This window comes from Maylandia zebra, linkage group LG6 (genome assembly GCF_041146795.1).
Source record: "Maylandia zebra isolate NMK-2024a linkage group LG6, Mzebra_GT3a, whole genome shotgun sequence".
NCBI classification, from domain to species: domain Eukaryota; kingdom Metazoa; phylum Chordata; class Actinopteri; order Cichliformes; family Cichlidae; genus Maylandia; species Maylandia zebra.
In genome coordinates, this window is record NC_135172.1 from 10,987,738 (window position 1) to 11,008,178 (window position 20,441).

Consider the following 20,441-nt stretch of genomic DNA (forward strand, 5'->3'; position numbering starts at 1 on the left):
AAAGGCACAAACCACTGGCTGTTACACAGCCTCCAAGAACATATCCACAGTTTCTAATATGGTGCTATGAACTTTTCCCTCCTTAAAGCTATATATATATATATATATATATATATATATATTGTAACGTTCACAAGAACCAGACGGTTGGGGTCTCAGTTTGTCCGTTTATTCGGCACATAAGCCAGCGGGTTGTTAACTCAGGGGGAAGCGCTCTCGAACTACACCTCTCTTCAGCCTGGCACACACACAGAACAACCAGGTCCCCCCACCCCTTCCTGTACACCACCCTCACTACTTCCTGCAGCCCAACCAAACATGAATCTTAAAGGAACAACAACAGTGTGCAGAGAAAACCAGCATGTCACTGTCCAGTAACACTTAACCATCGTTACACTGCCCCCCCAGCAATAAGTTCCTCGTCCCCGAGGGAACGACACAGTCTCTGAGGCGGGGCGGTAGCCTACGTTCCCTCCTTGACCTCCTGAGCCCCTGAGGAGGACGCGGAGCTTCGGGGCTTTGGGGTGAAGAGTCCGAGGGGGGGGAACGCAGCCCCGGTCGGGGGTCCCTCTGAGCAGGGTCATGGACGCTCTGTACACGTCCCTCTGGAAAGGAGGGGAGGGACTGTCCTCTGTAGGGGGCCATCCGGTCTCTGTGCAGCGCTACTATCCTCCCCCTAGGAGGCAACTGCACCCTGTAAACAACCTCCCCCACTCGCTCTAGGACGCTGCAAGGCCCCACCCAGCTGCTATCCAGTTTAGGACACCGTCCCTTCTTCCTCTTTGGGCTGTAGACCCACACCAGCTCCCCAGCACGGAAGTGCCTCCCTTTAGTGGTGATGTCGTAATTCCTCTTTTGGCGCAGGCCTGCCTTCGCCAGCTGCTCTCGGGCGTAGGAATGTGCAGAATCCAGCCGGTCCTGCAGCTTCCTTGCGTAGTCCCGGCCCGGTGGCGCCTCTGGCGCGTCCGGGGGTTTCCCAAAAGCCAACTCTGCAGGAGTTCTCAGCTCTCTCCCTAACATGAGCAGGGCAGGCGTACATTGGGTGGAGTCCTGCACTGCCGACCTGTAGGCCATGAGGGTAAGGGGAAGATGGTAATCCCAGTCCCGTTGGTGTTCTGAGGTAAGGATGGCTAGCTGCTGGGCCAGCGTCCTGTTAAACCTTTCCACCAGCCCATCGCTTTGGGGGTGAAGTGGGGTGGTGCGGGTTTTCTTAGTCCCAAGGCGTTCACACATGGCAGCAAATACCTTGGACTCAAAGTTACGCCCCTGGTCACTGTGGAGGGTCTCTGCTGTTCCAAAGTGGCTGAACATCCCCTCCACTAATACATCAGCGACCGTCTCAGCCTCCTGATCTGGGATGGCGTATGCTTCCGGCCACTTGGTAAAATAGTCCATGGCCACAAGAACATAGCGGTTTCCTCTGTCTGTGCGAGGAAATGGGCCCATGACGTCCACAGCTACTCGCTCCATTGGGGCTCCTGCTGGTTGCTGCTGAAGCTGAGCCCGGGACTGGTCTTGTGGCCCTTTGTGTGAGGAACATGCATCACAGCTGCGGCAAAAGTCCTCCACATCCCTCCGCTGTTGACCCCAGTAATAGCCCTGGCGGAGGCGGCGAAGAGTCTTGGAGACCCCAAAGTGGCCAGAGCCAGTGCTCCCATGGCAGGCTCCCAGCACAGCTGACCTCAGCGACCTTGGCACCACAACCTGCCACCTCTCCTCCCCCGTGGCAGGATCCTTCCAGGCACGCTCCAACACCCCCTCCTTCAGCCTGAGAGCTGCAAACTTGGCCCACAGCCCCCTGGTACAGATGGAAAACCCAGTGACCTCATCCCAAAGGGGTTGCTCCCCCTTCTCCAGCCACTGCAGGACCGGCAGCAGGTCTGTGTCTTGTTCCTGCCGTGCCCTCCACTCCGCTGCATCCACCACCAGAAGAACCCTGCAGGCGAGCTGTGCTGCTCCGTCTATTGTCGTGAGTTCCCGCTCTATTTCCTCTCGCTTCTCACAGTAACGGCAGCCAGCTGCAGCACATGGGCGGCGAGAGAGGGCGTCTGCGTTAGAATGGTGCGTCCCTGCTCTGTGCTCCACGGTGAAATTGAAGGCTTGGAGCTCCTCCAGCCAGCGAGCCACCTGTCCCTCTGGCTCCCTGAAAGACATCAGCCACTGAAGGGCAGCATGATCAGTTCTGACAACAAATGCTGTGCCGCACAGGTAGTATTTAAAGTGTCTCACCCCCGCCACCACAGCCAACAGCTCTCGTCGTGTGACACAGTAGCGCCGCTCGCTCCTGTTCAGGACCCGGCTGAAGTACGCCACCACCTTCTCCCCTTCCGGTCCAACCTGCGACAACACCGCTCCCAGCCCCACATTACTTGCGTCAGTGTCCAGGACAAAAGGCAGGGCGGGGTCAGGGGGGGCAAGGACTGGGGACACTGTCAGCGATCTGCGGAGGGTGTCGAACGCCTGCTGACAGTCCCGGGTCCAGATGAAGTCACGGTCCTTCTGCAGCAGGTGGAAGAGTGGTGCGGCTATGGAGGAAAAGCCCTTCACAAACCTCCTGTAATAAGACGCCAGTCCTAGGAAGCTTTTGAGCTGTTTCTGGTCTGCTGGTGTGGGCCACTCGGTAATGGTGTGAATTTTTTCCTCCAAAGTGCTGATGCCCTCACGACCCAGCTTGTGGCCCAGAAACTCCACCTCCCTCCTCATGAAGTGGCACTTGTCGGGATGCAGCTTCAGGCCTGCAGCCGCCACCCTCTCCAACACTTGTCTCAGGGCATCCAGGGCAGCATCAAAGGAGCTCCCGTGCACTAGAAGATCATCCAGGTAAACCAGACACCGTTGCCGTGGGACGCCAGCCAGCACACTGTCCATGAGCCTCTCGAAGGTCGCAGGAGCGTTGCAAAGGCCAAAACTCAGGACTTTGAACTGCCATAGTCCCCTGTTAGTGCAGAAGGCTGTCTTCGGTCTGGATTCCGGGGACAGTGGCACCTGCCAGTAGCCACTCCGCAGGTCCACGGTGGAAAACCAGGAGGACCCAGCTACTAAGTCGAGGGACTCATCAATCCTGGGAAGGGGGTAAGAGTCTTTCTTCGTCACTTTGTTGAGTGGTCTGTAGTCCACACAGAAACGCATCCTAGGACTTTTTTTCTTAGGCACCATCACCACCGCGGAGGCCCACGGGCTATCAGATGGTTCTATGATGCCCGCCTTCATCATTTCACACAGCTCCCTGTCTGCAGCCTCCTGATGAGCCAGGGGCAGGCGGCGGGGGCGCACTTTAATAGGCTGGGCATCCCCGGTCTCAATGACGTGCTCTACCAAGTGTGTCAAGCCAACATCACTTTCTTTCAGGGCAAAAATGTCACTAAACTCTTTTAGTACCTGCCATAGACTCTCTTGCTGCTGTGGAGTCAGCCCCTCACAGTTCTTTGACCAGATACTCCTCACTGCTGAGAGCCTCTCCTCCTCCTCCGCTCGCTGTTCTGCTGGCGGGTCTGCAGGGGTCTCTGCGGTGGAGGTGGACGCCGCGGCAGATGCACCTTCTTCCCATCAGGGAGTACGAGGAGGCCTTTGCCTAAGTCCAGTACACCACCAATGGCTCGTAAAAAATCCAGCCCAAGGATGCAGGCGTCCTGCACGTCAGCCACCCAGGCAGCATAAGACACACCGAGGTCCCCCACCTTGAACTGGAACACTCCCTTCCCTCTCATTGGGGCCAGATCACCGGTCACAGTCTTAAGTTGCACGTTAGTCGGTTGTACAGCAGCTCCGGTTGGGACAATATCGGGTCGGACCAGCGTTGCATTGGATCCCGTGTCCAGCAGGGCCGTACAGGACACCCCCGCAATCGTCACTGGAACATGGCAAAAGCCGCCAACCTGGGTCCAGCCCACAGTGATGGCCGCACCGGGTGGAGGTGGCGGTGGTGTGGGGATGTCGTTCTCCCAGGCCCGTGTACTCCCGCCTACACGGGCCCGTGGGCGTTTCCCTGAACCGCTGCAAGCTTGGGGCACTGCCTGATGAGGTGTCCGACTTGTCCACATCCCCAGCAGCTCTGAGGTCGGCGGTGTGGGCCAGCCCGAGGGGAAGGCGACTGCAGCGAAGCTGTCTGCACCAAACTGCACAGGCCCGCTGGCGTCTCCATCTGTTCCACAGGTGCTGACACAGCCCTCACCACGTGTGCGTCGTCAGCGCCCCCAGAGGATCCTGCAAGCATCTCCCTCTCCAACGCTAGCTCCAGGGCTGCACTGAGTGTGGCCGGCCGAGCAAGCTGAGTTTGCATGCGGAGCTCTTTAGGGCTCAGGGCCTGCAGGAACTGGTCCCGAGCTAACTCCGTCTGCACTGATGGTGGCATGCTGTCATACGCCCTCCGGCAAAGGCACTCGACTTCATGGGCCAAAATGCGGAGGGGCTCACCTGGCAATCTGCGTCTGTTGTGGAACTCCGACCTCAGCAGCACTGGTTGGTTATACTGCCCGAAGCGCCTCTGAAGTGCTCCGACCAGAGCATTATAATCTCCCCTCTGCTCCTCGGTCAGCAGCAGCAGGCATGCAGCTGCATCCTCACACAGGCACAAAGCCAATTGGAGAGCTTTATGTTCCTCAGACCAGCCAGCTGCAACAGCTAACAGCTCGAACTGTGCGATAAACACTTCCCATGGCGTCTTGCCGCTGAACTTAGGCGTTTTTATATTCGCTGCAGCTTGCTGGGCGCCGCCATGTTTGTTTACATCACGTGACGGCGCGCCAAGCGAGGTCGACTCCTTCCCGCCGGAATCGCGGCCGCTGTGCGAACAGTTCCCGAGCCTAGTCAAACCTGGAGAAAATCCAGCCTCGGCAGACAGCCGCAGCGCCGTTTCCCTCACTCCATGGGCGGGCGAGCGCGGACGAACCTCCCTCTCCTCCGTCTCCTTCTTAATCCTGCCCGGCAACATCCTCGTCTCGTAACGGCAAGCGTCGCCGGCAACAGGGTCTCGGGCGTTCTGGGGTTCTTTTTTCTTTCTTCACTTCTGACACCAATGTAACGTTCACAAGAACCAGACGGTTGGGGTCTCAGTTTGTCCGTTTATTCGGCACATAAGCCAGCGGGTTGTTAACTCAGGGGGAAGCGCTCTCGAACTACACCTCTCTTCAGCCTGGCACACACACAGAACAACCAGGTCCCCCCACCCCTTCCTGTACACCACCCTCACTACTTCCTGCAGCCCAACCAAACATGAATCTTAAAGGAACAACAACAGTGTGCAGAGAAAACCAACATGTCACTGTCCAGTAACACTTAACCATCGTTACAATATATATATATATATATATACAGTGGGGCAAAAAAGTATTTAGTCAGCCACCGATTGTGCAAGTTCCCCCACTTAAAATGATGACAGAGGTCAGTAATTTGCACCAGAGGTACACTTCAACTGTGAGAGACAGAATGTGAAAAAAAAAATCCATGAATTCACATGGTAGGATTTGTAAAGAATTTATTCGTAAATCAGGGTGGAAAATAAGTATTTGGTCACCTCAAACAAGGAAAATCTCTGGCTCTCACAGACCTGTAACGTCTTCTGTAAGAAGCTTTTCTGTCCCCCACTCGTTACCTGTATGAATGGCACCTGTTTGAACTCATCATCTGTATAAAAGACACCTGTCCACAGCCTCAAACAGTCAGACTCCAAACTCCGCCATGGCCAAGACCAAAGAGCTTTCGAAGGACACCAGGAAAAGTATTGTAGACCTGCACCAGACTGGGAAGAGTGAATCTACAATAGGCAAGCAGCTTGGTGTGAAAAAATCAACTGTGGGAGCAATCATCAGAAAATGGAAGACATACAAGACCACTGATAATCTCCCTCGATCTGGGGCTCCACGCAAGATCTCATCCCGTGGGGTCAAAATGATCATGAGAACGGTGAGCAAAGATCCCAGAACCACACGGGGGGACCTGGTGAATGACCTGCAGAGAGCTGGGACCAAAGTAACAAAGGTCACCATCAGTAACACACTACAACGGCAGGGAATCAAATCCCGCAGTGCCAGACGTGTTCCGCTGCTGAAGCCAGTGCATGTCCAGGCCCGTCTGAAGTTTGCCAGAGAGCACATGGATGATACAGCAGAGGATTGGGAGAATGTCATGTGGTCAGATGAAACCAAAGTAGAACTTTTTGGTATAAACTCAACTCGTCGTGTTTGGAGGAAGAAGAATACTGAGTTGCATCCCAAGAACACCATACCTACTGTGAAGCATGGGGGTGGAAACATCATGCTATGGGGCTGTTTTTCTGCCAAGGGGACAGGACGACTGATCCGTGTTAAGGACAGAATGAATGGGGCCATGTATCGTGAGATTTTGAGCCAAAACCTCCTTCCATCAGTGAGAACTTTGAAGATGAAACGAGGCTGGGTCTTCCAACATGACAATGATCCAAAACACACCGCCCGGGCAACAAAGGAGTGGCTCCGTAAGAAGCATTTGAAAGTCCTGGAGTGGCCTAGCCAGTCTCCAGACCTCAACCCCATAGAAAATCTGTGGCGGGAGTTGAAAGTCCGTGTTGCTCGGCGACAGCCCCAAAACATCACTGCTCTCGAGAAGATCTGCATGGAGGAATGGGCCAAAATACCAGCTACTGTGTGTGCAAACCTGGTAAAGACCTATAGTAAACGTTTGACCTCTGTTATTGCCAACAAAGGTTATGTTACAAAGTATTGAGTTGTATTTTTGTTATTGACCAAATACTTATTTTCCACCCTGATTTACGAATAAATTCTTTACAAATCCTACCATGTGGATTCATGGATTATTTTTTCACATTCTGTCTCTCACAGTTGAAGTGTACCTCTGGTGCAAATTACTGACCTCTGTCATCATTTTAGGTGGGGGAACTTGCACAATCGGTGGCTGACTAAATACTTTTTTGCCCCACTGTATATATATATATATATATATATATATATAAAAAACACCCAGCACGCCCCTGCGGGCGGTTTATCCTTCAAGCTCGGGTCCTCTACCAGAGGCCTGGGAGCTTGAGGGTCCTGCGCAGTATCTTAGCTGTTCCCAGGACTGCGCTCTTCTGGACAGAGATCTCCGATGTTGTTCCCGGGATCTGCTGGAGCCACTCGCCTAGCTTGGGAGTCACCGCACCTAGTGCTCCGATTACCACGGGGACCACCGTTACCTTCACCCTCCACATCCTCTCGAGCTCTTCTCTGAGCCCTTGGTATTTCTCCAGCTTCTCGTGTTCCTTCTTCCTGATATTGCTGTCATTCGGAACCGCTACATCGATCACTACGGCCGTCTTCTTCTGTTTGTCTACCACCACTATGTCCGGTTGGTTAGCCACCACCATTTTGTCCGTCTGTATCTGGAAGTCCCACAGGATCTTAGCTCGGTCATTCTCCACCACCCTTGGGGGCATCTCCCATTTTGACCTCGGGACTTCTAGGTTATACTCGGCACAGATGTTCCTGTACACTATGCCGGCCACTTGGTTATGGCGTTCCATGTATGCCTTGCCTGCTAGCATCTTGCACCCTGCTGTTATGTGCTGGATTGTCTCTGGGGCATCTTTACACAGCCTGCACCTGGGGTCTTGCCTGGTGTGATAGACCCCAGCCTCTATGGATCTTGTACTCAGAGCTTGTTCTTGTGCTGCCATGATTAGTGCCTCTGTGCTGTCTTTCAGTCCAGCTTTGTCCAGCCACTGGTAGGATTTCTGGATATCAGCCACCTCCTCTATCTGCCGGTGGTACATACCGTGCAGGGGCCTGTCCTTCCATGATGGTTCCTCGTCTCCCTCCTCTTTCTTGGGTTTCTGCTGCCTGAGGTATTCACTGAGCACTCGGTCAGTTGGGGCCATCTTCCCAATGTATTCTTGGATGTTCCTTGTCTCATCCTGGACTGTGGTGCTGACACTCACCAGTCCCCGGCCCCCTTCCTTCCGCTTAGCGTACAGCCTCAGGGTGCTGGACTTGGGGTGAAACCCTCCATGCATGGTCAGGAGCTTTCTTGTCTTTATGTCAGTGGCTTCTATCTCCTCCTTTGGCCAGCCTATTACCCCAGCAGGGTACCTGATCACGGGCAGGGCGTATGTGTTGATGGCCCGGATCTTGTTCTTACCATTCAGCTGACTCCTCAGGACTTGCCTGACCCTCTGCAGGTACTTGGTGGTTGCAGCCTTTCTAGCGGCCTCTTCATGGTTCCCATTTGCCTGCGGGATCCCCAGGTACTTGTAACTGTCCTCTATGTCTGCAATGTTGCCTTCTGGTAGTTCAATCCCCTCAGTTCTGACTACCTTCCCTCTCTTTGTTACCATCCGACTACACTTCTCCAGTCCGAACGACATTCCAATGTCATTGCTGTATAGCCTGGTAGTGTGGATCAGTGAATCGATGTCTCGTTCACTCTTGGCATACAGCTTGATGTCATCCATGTACAGGAGATTGTTCCCTTGCCACTGAGAGTACACCTTTGCTGGTTCTGTGGAGAACAGCTGGTTTATTCTCCTGCCTTCTATCTCTCTGGTGTACCTCCTCAAGCGGCTGGCCAACGCTGTGAGTCTTTGCTTGGCAGTTTCCAAGGCCTCAGGTATGGACAGCTTGCTGTATTTCTTAGGCACCTTATTTGTCGCACCTTTCTGCAACTCCGTTAGTTGGCTAACCTCCCTCCGTGCTACTTTGATCTTGCCCTCTAGCCTCCTTCTCCATGGAGGGTACTGCCCCTTGTGGCTGTTCAACTTGTAGCCAAGCATCTCACTGATCACTGCTGCCGTATTGTAGATCAGCTTGTTAGTGTCGGTAATCGTGGTTGTAGGTATTGTCCGTAGTGCTGCATTAACATCATCTAGCAGACCTTCTGAGGGTACTTCACGTAATCTTGGTAACCGGCTACGGGGTATCCAGGTTTCAAGCTAGCGTAGTGGTTAAACTACACGCCTTTGGAACAGAGGATCGCAAGTTCGATTCCTGCCTGGGGCGTCTGTATCCAGTAAGGGTCCTAAAGGCTAGACCCCCTATGCTAAGCAAGCCTACCGCAGACATGAGCGAGACAGATAAATATGAAGGCATGCCGGCTCGGACGTCGCCCGGATCAACAAGGTCCGCGTCAGGTGTTGAGGAACCAGGGCACCCTGACGAAAAGTGGGCTACTGGAACAAGAAGGCATCGGTGGGCAAGAGACGAAAACAGGGCGTTGTTGGAATGCTACTACGCAAGTAACCCCGGCGGAAGGGGCTACATGAATAGGATGAGGGACCTATGGATTCTTCGATACCCAACATCCACAATGACGGCGAAACAACTAGTAGCTCAGTGTTCCAACATTCGAAAGAAGGGACTGCTCTCACAGCTAGAGATTGACGAGGTACAACACAAATGCTACGGCAAGGAGGAGTCAGGACGCCAGGTCAGGGGGGAGATATCATCACCCCCACCCGAGATTGGGTACATAGCCCCAAGTGCGATAGGTGAAGGATCGTTGAGTGCGAGAGGAACTGACCTGAAAAATAGGATAAGCTTGAAACCTGGATATATATATATATATATATATATATATATATATATCTATATACTGTGAGGTAAAGGCCCTACAATAATAATAAGCAAGCACTTGACAACAGTGGAAAGGAAAAACTCTCGTTTAACAGGAAGAAATCTCTGGCAGAACCAGGGTTGGGGGTAAATATGTGATTTTTTTTATGTGTAATATGATAGAAGTCAGAGGATGAGTCAGCTTTGTGTTTCTCTTTCAGCTTTCTGAAGCACTTTGGGGCCAGAACAGCCGCTGATCTATCAGCTATTATATTTATCATGTTAATGTGGACGAGACACAGAGGTGAAAGGGCAGCACATGCTGGCCTTACTTTTTTCATCTGGACTTTAAACAGTTTACTTGATGTCTAGTGTTGTGTTTGCAGCGTGTTTCCACTAAAACATTACCTAAACTGTTTGTAGTAGTATTATCTTATACCAACAGTATTCTCTGCATCCCAAATGAATACATCAGTTCAAAGCTGAAGAAGGTAACATATTTTTCTGTATTATTACACATTCAGAACTGTCAGCGTGTTGTATTTAAAGTGGTCTGACAGAAGCTGACCTCACCAGGGATTTTTCCAGTCCCAATGAGCTGATCAGGAATCTCTATAGATAGGTATCTGTATATGAATATGCAGCATTATTCAGAAAGCTTTCCTATTTCCACTGTAGCCCTGAAAATTCAAAATATCAAGTGATTCAAACACTTTCTTGATGTTACCAAGATTTACACTTTCAGACAAACGTTCTGACAACCTGAACTTTCCTAGCAGTCTGTGAAGGAACAAATGAGGGAACAGATTCATGAAGCACAAACTCAAAGCCATCAGCTATCAGTTGACAAGGACTTTTATTAGGTTTATAGAGAAAAACATTTTTTTAAGCAGCACAGGATACAAATATCTGTTAGGGTGTATAATAATTTTCTGAGTCATCACCCAAAACATCCGTCCAAGATCGCCAGTTTTACTGTAGGCAGAGTTTAGGTACCTGTATGCAGGGTTGGCTGAACACTGTATAAGCTTGATGGCGGTGTTTGGCTCAAATCACGAAAAACTGCACTTGCACTCACATAAGTTATATTACAACTGTACACGCACAGCACACTCAGTGCCCTGGATTTTCATATGCGTATGTTTATTTCTTGACCTGTTGTTTCAAGTGAAGCAAAATGATTGTAAAATAACTCAATTTAGACATACATAGCTGTGCCTTTATCATTTATTACTACAATGCAACTTAAAAATGGAACTCGAATCATAGTAAACTCCTGAATATGACTTGGTCCACAAAAATCTCATACTGGGAAAGTAAAATAATTTCACATAGAAGTTGGAATATGGTCCAGTGAGGAACCAAAAGTCAGCAGGGAGTTTAATTTTTTTTTAATCCATTTAAGAGGCATATAGCATGGTTTGCTTAGTGGGCGGGGCTAAGAACTGCAGGAGAGGCAGACCCAGGCTTTCCTGGATTTTTGCCTGCTGTAGGCCTGTGATGAAGATCAAAAAGATGCACGAGGAGACACAGAGCTCAGCCTCAGGGGAGTCACAAGCTACTGTGATAACACTCAGAGCCCAGATAAATAAGAGGAGCGCCAAATCAAATATGTGAATCCATCCACTGTGGTGAGCCCTAAGAAATAAGGGAGCCCTACCTGGGTCAACACAACTGATGAAACCTTCATTTTTATTTCATTTTTTAACAATCTTCTCAATTAAGATTTGGTATTTGATTAGAAGTCCGAGTTTTCTCTTTACTTCTGCACTTAACAGATCTCTGTTTGTGCAGCATGTCAGGTGTACTGTATAAACAAAAGTCAGATTGCAGTCTTTAAATCTAAGCTGGGCCTTTATTGTGAAACCCCCTCCTCCACATCTGGTCTCCTGACAGACATGGTCATCGGTCCAAAGCTATAATCCATCTTCCATTATTGATACGGGCTACATGCTGAGGTGGTGTTCCTGTCAGGGGAGAACTTCTCTGCGGTTTCCTTCACAGGTTGCATTTGAATAATAGCAGAAATCAGCAGAGGTACATTATTAAAATTGAAATCTGAATAATAACTCACAGAGGTAATTCACATCTGAATAGCCATAGGCACAGCGCTGTGTCATAACTCACACAAAGCACAGCTCTGCTCCCATTTTGCCTTCAAATCATTAGTGATCCACAGTTAAAGCTCTTAATCTTTGACTATCAGAGAGAAACAATGGACGCCACACTTCCCTAAACATAAAAACACAGGATTTGAGTCATATCCTTACAAGGTTTGCGTTTCTGTTTATTGGTCCTTTGTTGTCTTTATTTACCACATCCCTCATTTTCCAAGCGATAAAGTTCCACTCATCATCTTGTAATATCCTTTTGTGTTTTCCCTAATTGCTAATGACTTGCACTTCTGTCCCAGCACTTAATGACCTTTCAATTAAATAGCTCTTTCTCCAGAATTACAGTAGACACGCTATATATCTGGAGCCAAGATGGATAATTAAATGTGCTGTAGTGCGAAAATGAATTATGAAGCAGGAAATGCACGGCCCCAAGTGCAAGAAAAAAGAAGGTAAAAAAATCAACAGGAAAAACTGTGATTTTTCCCACAGAAACGATGAAGCAGAACAGCAAATATTTAAAAGCCTTGTTAGATTCTACATCGTTTATCTGTTATGTGTGTTTTGCTTTGCAATACCAAGCACCGGATAATCACAGAAATGAACGTTTTAAAGGAATGAAAACAATTTGCAAGGAAATGTATTATGACTCAAGTCTGCTGCCTCACAGTGTTTACATGTAGAGAATAGGAAAGAAAAAAATGACACATAGAAACCAGCTTTGCTGAAAACAATACAGAATTATAACCAGGATACTTAAAACTAGAGTACGTGCACATGTTCTGCTTAATAATCAGGCTGCTTCATAGGCTCTATTGTTTAGTGGCAATTGCACATTGCCTTTGTTCTACTTAAGGACCAAAGCACAAACAGTGTAAGTACACACGGTTAGACACCACACAATTACCAAAAAGTAACATGTCAAAATATGCAGAAAACACGATGAATATTTCAATCGTATTTCTTGCAAAAGAAACTCAAGACATGCCTGAAAAGAGTAGCTGAGTAACTGAAGATATTTGCAGGAACAGCAGAAGAAAAGCCCCACTAGCAGAGGTGGGAAGTAACTGTAATCCGATGACTTTTTTCAAGTAACGAGTAAAGTAAGCGATTACTGATGCAAAAAAAGTAATTAGATTACTGTTACTTTCCCGTAAGCACGCTGCGTTACTGTGTTACTAAACAGTCATGTTGTTTGTGAGAGTGTCTCATGACAATTGATGTACGAGCTGATCAATTCTGTAAAAAGTGACTAAAACATTAGCGTCCACTGTTCACTCTGTATGGGAAACAACTTCTTTCCACAGCGAAAATTACACTTCAAATCTGAAATTCACAGAGAAACCCCCGGAGCCCCCCACTGACATGACTGCTGTGGCAAACCTCCACCCGCCCCACTCCTGCTAAACAGGTAAAAATAGATTTAAGAGCGACAGGACTCTTTGATTTTATTTATTTTTTGTTGTGTTTTACTTGCAACTATTTGAAAGAGTGAGTGTAAACACTAAAAAAAATGTTTTATTTGATATGCTGGAATAGGCAGAAACTAGGTTTAAATGTTAAATAATTTTTTTCAAGTCAAAGACTGTTGCACTTTTGCTTAATGCAATGTGCATAAAGTTAAAAGATTAAAACTAATAAACTAAATAAGTGAGGCAACTAACCCTAACTCCAGTTCAGTTGTGGTTTTAGAACAGAATCTGAACAGAATCTCAAAAAGCTCCCTATTGTTCACATCTTACTGCAGATCAGGTGCAGGAACAAGTTTATCATGATCCCACAAATTTTACGCGAGCAGGACCAAAGTGTGCTTGACTGGCAAAGCTCACTGTGCGAGTGACTCCAAGCAAATCCCCACTTGTCCAGATTCTGCAGTTCTACCCATAAAAACCAAAACCCTGATTTGTTCACATCTTCACCTCACTTGCAACATTCACAGAGCTCCTGATTCATTTCCGAAGGACTTTGGGATTCCATACAGTTTTTGTGGTTTTCAGCAACTCTCAAAAATGTATCAACAATATCAACAATCGATCTCTTCACAGTCACCTTTGGGATGATTTCTCTGTGTGGAACCCCATAAATGCTTAGAAAGCACCTGGTTAGACTCCTGACCTGATGTGCTGCTTTTCAAACTTGGACTGAGTGAACTTGTTGACTAGTCGTCTCTTTTTTTTGCTTTATGGGTGGATCTTCAGGAATCTAATATTTCTTGTTTTTTTCTAACAACAAAGCACAAATTCCTTTTGAAATTTTAGTTTTTCACCAAGTTAAAATTAGAACAAATATTTCTGTTGCTTCAATATATCACTCAGCCACAGTTTCACTTGTTGCTAGGTTTAGAAACATGTAGTATGTATCCCTTCAGCGATGGACCCACACACACATCCTCCACAGCATTCAGCGGGTTACATTTAGTGTATATTATGTAGTCCCTCAGTCCTGCAGTACTTTTCCTGAAATTCTCGACAGTGTACTACATTAAGTGGAAAAGTCACAATAATTACAGGAAAATCAAGCAGACTAGAGCCAGAGGGCCCTGTGCGTGTCAGCATTTATGACAGTAACTTCTATAAACCTCCTGCAGATGGAAGACTCTAGATAGCTGCTGCAGCACCGGATGACAGAAATTACAGAAGGCCTGAGGCTGAATGAATCTGTATTGCGCCTGTATTGCATGGTGGTGGCAGTGGAGGCATGTTTGTGTGTGTGTGTGTGTGTGTGTGTGTGTGTGTGTGTGTGTGTGTGTGCAGCTTCTCAGAAAAGAACAGGGTGGAGTCAGGCAAGTAGGGCAAGCGAAAGTCTTTAATTCGGAACCCAAAACTGAAGCCAGACAGCCCGTCATTTTGTGTGAGCGTGTGTGTGTGTGTGTGAGTGCGCGCACGTGCATGACTGAAGGAGTACCTGCAGACCACTGTGTATACGTGTACTGTATGTGTTTGTGTCTTTGCTGACTTCGTATGCAGCTGTTGTTATGGTTGTTTAGGTTTGTAAGATAATGAGGACATTTTGAGCACATTATTAGGTTTTCAGAGAAACTTTGCATGATTTCTAAAGAGCGTCTTACTAACTTTAACTATAAAAACTACAGGTTGTAAAGAAAACGTGTGAAAAGAAGAAAAAGGCTTTGTGCTCAGCAACTTCCATCCATCCTTTTTTATCCAATTCAGGATCATGTGGGGGCCTATCGCAGCTGCTATTAGAGAAGAGGCTGGATACATCATGGATAGGTCAGTCATACAGCAAACTAGAGAGACAGACATCCATTCACAATCACTTTTACACCTACTGGTAATCTGGAATCCCCAATTAACCTAGCTCTGCTAACTCCATGTCCTTGGAAGGTGGGAGGAATCAGAGTACCTCGAGAGAGTCAATACAGACACATGCAGAACAAGGCTTAGGGTCAGCCTTGCGTACAACTCAACAACAGGATAGATGTACGGTGGCTCTGAAAGGTCAAATGAACTGCATCTTAAGAAAACACTGGGAAAATGGGGGGAAAAAGCACACAAAGCACAACTGAAGTTGAAAAAAACAAAATCGCACAAAACGTGATGCAGCACGTGATGCTGCGGAAATAATGTGGAGATTTCATGAGTGTTTTGAGGCAGACAACGATGCAGGTTAGTGTCCGTGTTAATCACCTTTGTAGCTATTTTTTATTTGCTGGTGTTTTCTTGAGCTGATAGTGCTATCTGTCTTCTAGGGCAGGTCTACAGTTGATCCTTCTTTGTGTGTCTGTGTTTCTGTTCATCTGTGTTTTTGTTTAGCAATTCAGAGCAACAAATAACATTTATTTCATTGTTCACATAACTGTATCTGTATCATGGCGAAATCAGAAATCTGGTAGTTGTCAGCACGTCGCTGACTGATCTCTACACTTCTGTAAATGAGGACTACAAAAGCAAACAAACTTTATCTAAAATGCACATGTAATTGCAGGTGGTGCTGCAGAAAGAAGGAGCTACAACGGCAGCTGCAGCCACAAAACCTATTTAAAAACAACAACAACGTAAAATGGTAGTTAAGACTGCACTACTGACATGTTTTAAATGTTGGTATAAAAATAAACTATTACTGAAGATGCCAAGTCTGTTTTGGTAAGCTGATCCAGTATCTGGGAGGTGAAGCTGTCAGTACTGATGGAGACCTTGGGAAAAACCAGGTGTCATCTTACAGATGACAAGTTCCAACTACAAACTGCCTTTAAAGTTTGCATCATAACTTTAAAATCAAAGCAGCTGTTGGGGCGTGTCTCAGGCATCAAGGATTTATGGCCAAAGTCAGACATTGATATTGTGTCGTCGGTTTTAAGCTGTTCTTTATACTCCACACCAGCCTCCAGCCATCAAGCAACAGCAGCAGGGAGATGGTTTGTTAGCGGCCTGTCATGGTTGCAAATTGCTCGGCTGCGATTGACATGTAGCCGCCTGAGGCTCACTGGGCTACCTGAAAGAGAAAAGCTGCTTATTATTGTTTTTACTATGAAACCTTTAGTTTGCATTCAGTATTTAGATGAATGCACACGAGAGTAATCAACACAGAAACTTAACGAGTAGCCTACTTTAAAGCAGAACCTGAGATTTCATTTGACTTACCTCTAATAAAGACTGTTTATATTTACCCCCTCGTTACAGCTATGAACCAAACTGTTTATTGCTGCAGAAATAGCATTCAGGAGAAGCTGCTCTATTGCTCCTTCATGTATAGCCTGCTGAGACAGTTCAGGCATCTGATCATTCCTTTAAACGTAGGGGAAGACCCAAAACATGCCAGGGCCTCAGAAGACCTCAGGATGTTCTCAGATGAATAAAATCTGTGATTGAAAGGGAGTTCTTGACTTCAAATGAACACCTGGTTAAGACCTTCCTGTGCAAAGCATTCTTTTAGTCTTTGACAAATGAGACATATCTTCTTTTCAAGCATAGATAACCTTTACATGCACTGGAGCTCTTTGGCAGCGCAACATACACATACCTCCCAAATGCACTGACACAGAAGTATCTATACTGACCCAGAGAATCTGTTTTCTCTTTCCCAGCTCAACACCAGACACTGTGTAGGTAGCAGATAAGAGCTCTGACCTGGGGCAGATGTTTAGGACAAGAGAGATGGATCTGGATCAGAGGGGGAACCTTATCTGTCGCCTCTAGGATCCCCCTGTCAGTTGGCTTCCCTGGCTTAGACAACCAAACGATTAAATTAGCCTCTGATAAAAAGATGAGTCAAACACAGACGCACTTTTTTCTGCCTCTACAAATGCAGCAGAGAAAGCACCGTTGGTTTTACTGGGATGATATTTTACAAACTTCAGAAACTCAGAGTGTGGGATTGTGAAAAAGTAAAAGATTTTTAGTAGAACTCATACTTGTAGGATCATACCCTAACATACAAAAAAGTATTTACATAAATATGTTTTAAAAAAATCCATGTATGTCTTAAAAACTACAGCTGCTGAATGCGTTTTGTTGTCAGAGGACACAAAACATTTTAGCACGTTGTGACTGAACAACGTGTGAGGCTTTAGAGCATCAAGCCTACAATCACAGGCCTTTTGAATCCCACATGACGTTAGCATTGATCAATATCTAGCAATGTCTATGCACCTCCAGGAGGTTTTTTTGCAACACTTTATAACTCAGGGTGTAATTCCACTATAATTAAATTGAGAGAGATAGATGAGATGAGATAGCCTTTATTAGCAGTTGCAGGTCTTTTGCCCACAACTGTGATGACAGACCTTGCCGACAGTACATACAATACACAAACATCACATTGGGGAGACAGGTCAGGCTAGGTAGTGAGGAAAAAAACATCGAAATGTGCAACACAGAAGGATAATACAGGAATGCACAGATATCATCACACCATAACACAATAAACACAGACAGCAACATGGGAAAGCGTTCCAGTGTGTACATCTGATCTGGGACCGCTGCAATCTTTCGACTGCGCCTCCAGCTGACCCGGTGTCCACATCAGAGGGGAGGTAAGCGTTGGAGGTGGCGTTGGATCCGGGGTAGGGAGCGTGATGCGTCAGTGAGTGCTTATCAGTATCAGTATATGTATGTGTGTGCGTGTCCATAGTTCAGCTGAGACAGTGTCCTTCGCCCTGCCAGGCTAAGTAAACAGTAAACAGTCTCCCAGCCAACCCAGGTGGCCTTGCATGGAATGGGAAGGAACAGACTCAACACAGTCGTTATCAGGGAGTTTTTGTTCGGCTCCGGCCTTGAGCTCACAGCTGGCGCCGAAGGGGTAGCCGCATTATGATGGTGATTTTTCTTTTACAAACAACTCATGAGAATTTCAAGCTGTTTTTAACACTCCGACAGCGACACTGGTCTCTCAATCTCCTGTTAACAGCTGCGAGTCTCTCCATGATGTTATTTACCTTCAATTCTGTGGTCTTTTCAGGCTTTTGCTCACAGAGCAGATTCTGAGACCTCACGACCGCAGCCAACTGATCCGCGATGTAATCCAGCTTCCGCCCAGAGGCGTTGCTCCGAGTGGATTCTTTCCTGATGTAATCCAACATACATACGCTCAGAGGTGTTATTCTGAGCATTCACTGCAGTTGTAAGCGCCTCCAAGCTCTTAACCATGCTGCCTTCAGTGAGCCCTTTCTGAGAAGTCGCACTTGTCGTTCCAATCCCAGCGGGCAGCCTTGTGGGGGGTTGAACAGCCGGTTCTGCTCTCTTAATTCTCCGATAAGCCAGGGCCAAGCCAGCTCCGATCAGCAAGAACCCTGTTATCATGGTTCCGAATGGGTAGATATCTTCAGAGTCCTCGATCGACAATCCCGCCAGGCACACGATCCTCTGCCACCCGTCCATCGTGTATCCGGCAGGGAAAGTCCCTCCAGGACGCTTGGGCTCTCCCGAGCCCAGACTTCTCGTTAAAGGGTGTCAATAGCATTCAGAGACCAGTTGATCAAATCCATAATTCTCTTTTAGGTTTTAGACACAGACTGTGAGAGACTGTTCCAGGGAAAGCAATACAAAAAAGACACGAGACTAGACAAGGACAGAAGAACTAAGCAGGGAAGATAAGGGAGAGGAGAAAAAGTGCGTCCACCTCCTCCGAGAGCCAAAGAAAGAAGTGTTTATTTTGAGTTTATTTTAAGTTACAATGTAATTATATTTACTTACAAATTCAGCAAGAAGGTCCTGAGTTCAATTCCACCATCAGGCTGAGGTCTTGCTATGTGGAGTTTGCCTGTTCTCCCTGTGTGGGTACTCCGACTTCCTCCCACAGTCCAACGACATGTGGTTAGTGGGGTAAGTCTAAATTGGTGTGAATGTCTGTCTCTATGTGTTGGCCCTGCGACAGACTGGTGACCTGTCCAGGGTGTACCGTACCCTGCCTCTCGCCCTAAGACAGCTGGATCCTTGAAAGTTATTTCTAAAACCTCGCCACATACCAAGGTTTGTGAGGTAATGAAAAAACTAATATTTTTGCATACAAAATACAATAAAGGTATAGAATTTCAGACAAACTCTAGAGTTCTACCTGGTGAAGCATTTTCTTTGGCACTGATCAGTGTTGCCTTTTTAGCTATAACACTTTACTTCCTAGTAAATGTTCAAAGGAAAACATTAAAATTTACAAGGACTGAAAACAAATGTTATTTCAGCTCCGGTACTGTGCTCTTCCTGATGATACCATTAGTATTCTACACATGCAACCCACCAGCAGTTGGAAAAGGGAACTTACAGAAGCCTATTTTCATCAACAAAAACATGCACACAGTCAAATGGCTCTGTTGACTTCCTTGCAATCTTTCTGCTAAATGTCCCCCACATGAACCGAATGGCACCAACTTCTCAGACTTAAACTGAGTGTGCATAGACGCTGGAGTTTGTCATTAAAAGTTTAAATGGCGTTTTGAAGAACTCCTGCTGCCGCTGTCCTCACTTGACTCGCCAGCTCAGTTGAACAAGACTTTACCTCATTTGCACAGACCTGAATCTGCTTGTCTTTGCTCAACTCATGACCTTCACAGCAAGATAAAATAAAGCCAGCGGAGCCTGTCTGGCAGTGCCATATACCCCCCTCCCCTGTCTCGTATCTGACTCATGCAGCAGCGCTCTGGCAGTGCTCTCCTAAGAGCCATTACCCAATTATTAAGAAGTGATGCTTTTACAAGCTGAATGGAGAGGAGTGAGGGATGATGGAAGGACAGACAGAAAATATATAATGGAGACAGCGAGACGGCAGTTAGAGCCTGAAAAACTTTAGTCAGTCTTGCGTCTTAATGGCTAAATTCACTTTAAGTTAAATGTAAGTGGACGCTTGTTTGATTAGTCAGAAACAATAATGCAGTTTGACTGCAGTCTTTCTTTTAAACAAAACCAATAAACTACAGAAAGAGGCCATCTTTAAAAGACTAGAGAATCAGTGGAACTGTAGCCTCTACAGTCATTTCCTATAACGCTTGAACGGTTAATGTTTATTCCCGACAACACTTGGAAAATCCCAACATCAACTAATATTCCAAACTTTACCTTAACTGTGTAAGAATCCAGACTCTGTAGCTGACTGGAGCAATTTCGCATGCATTATGCATGGAGTATAATGCACATCAAGAGTTTCTGTGAACCCTCACGGTGCACTGTGGTGTCTCTTGATAACAATCAAGTATGATCAACATCCATAAAAGTTTGAAACCATGAGCTCAAGCATCACTCAACCCACTACCTTAAAGCGTCTTTAATATTTTCACATAAAAGGTTACAAGGTGCTTGAGCTTCCAGACTTCCACTTTTAATGCTTTTGTTTTCAAGGCTCTGAATTTTATTGTGGTTTT